This window comes from Entelurus aequoreus, linkage group LG11, assembly GCF_033978785.1.
Source record: "Entelurus aequoreus isolate RoL-2023_Sb linkage group LG11, RoL_Eaeq_v1.1, whole genome shotgun sequence".
In the NCBI taxonomy this organism is placed as follows: Eukaryota; Metazoa; Chordata; class Actinopteri; order Syngnathiformes; family Syngnathidae; genus Entelurus; species Entelurus aequoreus.
The window spans coordinates 35,815,762-35,819,976 of NC_084741.1; the positions used below are offsets into that span (position 1 = coordinate 35,815,762).

General features: G+C 37.9%; 1 long non-coding RNA gene across 2 annotated transcripts in view; it reads left to right on the forward strand.

The window, feature by feature from the left end:
* The first annotated feature begins 1,202 nt into the window (after positions 1-1,202).
* LOC133660647 (uncharacterized) overlaps positions 1,203-4,215 on the forward strand; it is a 52,139-nt gene continuing 49,126 nt past the window's right edge. For both annotated transcript variants that reach the window (XR_009827855.1, XR_009827854.1), the window contains exons 1-2: positions 1,203-1,278; positions 1,448-1,594. This is a non-coding gene — a long non-coding RNA (uncharacterized LOC133660647). The remainder of the gene's footprint in view (positions 1,279-1,447; positions 1,595-4,215) is intronic.

The window sequence follows — 4,215 nt, forward strand, 5'->3', positions numbered from 1 at the left end:
TTGGCCACTGTAACATTACATACAGTTTGAACGGTAACACTGTGTTTAAATATTAAATTTTAAGTTGAATAAAGTGATCCTTTGGCGTACCACTAAATGGAGCCCGTGCACTATACAGTTTGAGAATCCCTGCAATAAATGATTGATATATTTGTATTGACTAAAATTAAAGTAGAATTCAGGACTATAAAGTTTATTTCCAAGCAAGCAAAATATTTGTATCAACTTAGAAAAGTTACAAAAACAAAGCGCTTAAGGACATATAGAAATAGAATATAGAAATAGACAAATACAGCAATAGGTCAAGGCAAGGCACGTTTATTTATAGAGCACAATTAGTACACAAGGCAATTCAAAGTGATTTACAAAAATCACAAGAAGGCAGAAAATAAAATAGAATAATCATTAAAAAAAAGAAATCAGAATTAAAAATAAAATAATAATAAAAACAATCCTAATTCAAATTAAATTCAAAGGGTTTAGATAAATTACTTTCAATTGACATCTGTACAATTAAATACAAGTGTTTTTAAGCCTGGATTTGAACATTGCCAACGTTGAGGCCCGTCCCACATCTTCTGGAAGACTATTCCAGAGCATAAAACTGAAACACGACCTCACCATGTTTGGTCCTGACTTTGGGCACCAGCGGGAGACCACTCCCTGAGGTTCCCAGAAGCCGAGATGGTTCACAATATGAACAAAAACACCACTATCAAAATCTGAATTGACCCCGCCCTCCTTCAGCTAACTTGTTTGCAGTATAACTTAAAATCTTCTGTTACACATATTGATATACACTATTGTTATTAATACTGTTGATGCTGTTTTATTTAAATGTTGTAAACGTTGTTAGAGAGTCTCTAATAACAATAGTCTCTAATAGAGACTATTGGCAATATTATTGATACAGTACAGTGCTGTAGTTTGGCTGGGTTAGGTCAATACAATGGCGTCACCCAATGGTGAGAGTATGTCATGACAGCTTGTAAGATTGTTTCGTCATGTTAACCAGAGTGATATATGAATATGAATTCCAAAAACATTGACATATGCTTCTGTGGCTGTCTTTAACACACCACCACTTATTATTATCAATGACTTTGAACGTCTCAATTTCTACAACACAATCTTCTCGTTAACAGTGTTAAACATAATAAAAAGAGGGCGGGACTATTACGTGAAGGTCTTCTTCTTGGAGACAACCCGGAAGTAATAGAAAAGGCGGTTCGATTGAAATGTTCCCTGGAGCTACAAGGTCAAAATTCGAATTGCCAGGTCAGTAGGCTGTAAAATAAGTGTTGAAACCTTGTTGTTTACCAGTAAAATATGTTGTTTTCTCAAAATGATTAGTTTTAGCCCTGCCATTTTAGGGGTTTTTACTGAACACAGATGTGTTATCATGGTAAATATTCAAATGGTGCCCATTACCCCTTTTTGTCAGCAGACGGTGGTTATTGGCACTTCATAGACTAGCAGTGGCCAGTGGAGTCGTGGCAAGATCCCGTGTTGGTAGAGCCATGCTTTAAACTTGCCTGGAAGCCCCGACTTATCCACCGCTTTCAGCCAGGTTCCCAACTCCTCTGTTGTTGATGTGAGTGCTGCGGTGTCCTTCAAGGTGCAGTCGTAAATCTTGCCCAGGCTCTTTACTGGCTTTTTTCCTATCTGTCTACTATCAAGACACACTTTGCCACCTCTTCCACAAAGAAAAAAATAGTACAGAGCCGCAAAATGTAACAGAGTATATACATTTTTAAAAGCTTTCATCTTTTTTTACAAACCCCGTTTCCATATGAGTTGGGAAATTGTGTTAGATGTAAATATAAACGGAATACGATGATTTGCAAATCCTTTTCAACCCATATTCAATTGAATGCACTACAAAGACAAGATATTTGATGATCAAACTCATAAACTTAATTTTTTTTTTGCAAATAATAATTAACTTAGAATTTCATGGCTGCAACACGTGCCAAAGTAGTTGGGAAAGGGCATGTTCACCACTGTGTTACATGGACTTTCCTTTTAACAACACTCAGTAAACGTTTGGGAACTGAGAGACACATTTTTTAAGCTTCTCAGGTGGAATTATTTCCTATTCTTGCTTGATGTACAGCTTAAGTTGTTCAACAGTCCGAGGGTCTCCGTTGTGGTATTTTAGGCTTCATAACATTTTCAATGGGAGACAGGTCTGGACTACAGGCAGGCCAGTCTAGTACCCGCACTCTTTTACTATGAAGCCACGTTGATGTAACACGTGGCTTGGCATTGTCTTGCTAAAATAGATAGATAGATAGTACTTTATTGATTCCTTCAGGAGAGTTCCCTCAGGAAAATTAAATAAATAAGCAGGGGCGTCCATGGTAACGTTGCTTGGATGGCAACATGTGTTGCTCCAAAACCTGTATGTACCTTTCAGCATTAATGGCGCCTTCACAGATGTGTAAGTTACCCATGTCTTGGGCACTAATACACCCCCATACCATCACAGATGCTGGCTTTTCAACTTTGCGCCTATAACAATCCGGATGGTTCTTTTCCTCTTTAATCCGGAGGACACGACGTCCACAGTTTCCAAAAAATGTTTTAAATGTGGACTCGTCAGACCACAGAACACTTTTCCACGTTGTATCAGTCCATCTTAGATGAGCTCAGGCCCAGCGAAGCCGCCTGCGTTTCTGGGTGTTGTTGATAAACGGTTTTCGCCTTGTATAGGATAGTTTTAACTTGCACTTACAGATGTAGCGACCAACTGTAGTTACTGACAGTGGGTTTCTGAAGTGTTCCTGAGCCCATGTGGTGATATCCTTTACACACTGATGTCGCTTGTTGATGCAGTACAGCCTGAGGGATCGAAGGTCACGGGCTTAGCTGCTTACGTGCAGTGATTTCTCCAGATTCTCTGAACCCTTTGATGATATTACGGACCGTAGATGGTGAAATCCCTAAATTCCTTGCAATAGCTGGTTGAGAAAGGTTTTTCTTAAACTGTTCAACAATTTGCTCACGCATTTGTTGACGAAGTGGTGACCCTCGCCCCATCCTTGTTTGTGAATGACTGAGCATTTCATGGAATCTACTTTTATACCCAATCATGGCACCCTCCTGTTCCCAATTTGCCTGTTCACCTGTGGGGTGTTCCAAGTAAGTGTTTGATGAGCATTCCTCAACTTTATCAGTATTTATTGCCACCTTTCCCAACTTCTTTGTCACATGTTGCTGGCATCAAATTCTAAAGTTAATGATTATTTGCAAAAAAAAATTTTTTTATCAGTTTGAACATCAAATATGTTGTCTTTGTAGCATATCCAACTGAATATGGGTTGAAAATGATTTGCAAATCATTGTATTACGTTTATATTTACATCTAACACAATTTCCCAACTCGTATGGAAACAGGGTTTGTAATTTATTTATTTAATAGGAAAAGCAGTCTGTTCTTGTGAAAGTAACTCCTTTTTTCCTTTTCTCTTTTGGAAAATATTCATGGTCATCTTACCCTAGGTGTTGCACACTCGAGAAGCTGAATCGAACACACAAGCTTCCAGTCTCTTTTACTTGCCGTCCTTGCGCCTCAGGACTCAGCCTGTGCGCTTCACGGCATCACAGACGGTCGGAAATTATAGAACTCTTTAAAAATGCAAACTTTTGTCACTCCGGGGTTAAAAACGATCTGATAGAGCCACATCAAGGAGGCAAAAGAGCCACATGTGGCTCCAGAGCAGCGGGTAGTAGACCCCTGCCCCAGAAGATAGGCTACTGTTATAAAATGTAAGTGTATACTATGAAATCTGTATGTTATCAGTTGTTTTATGCATTCATGTAATGTATATGGTAGATGTGTGCCAACAACAGGACTTACATTTTTTTGTTTTATTAGTGTGAATATGTGTGCTATTATTTTGAATGTATTTATCTTCATTTTAACATCCATTTGCCAAGAGACAATAGCCATTGGGTATAGTCTCACATATTTACACGTTAAATGTTCATTAATAGATATTGTCCCTTTTTAAATCAACTAAATATATATGATTTGTTTTCACTAATAATGTGATCATAAAAAATATGCTCTTCCAAATATTAATGGAATTTTAACTCTACTGCCGAAGCAGTAATGTCTAAGAGCATGTAGGTTTCAAATATGTTTTGGTGTCATGTTTATTTCCATCAATACTGAAAGACGGAGAACATGTAATCTTCTTTTGTCACTTG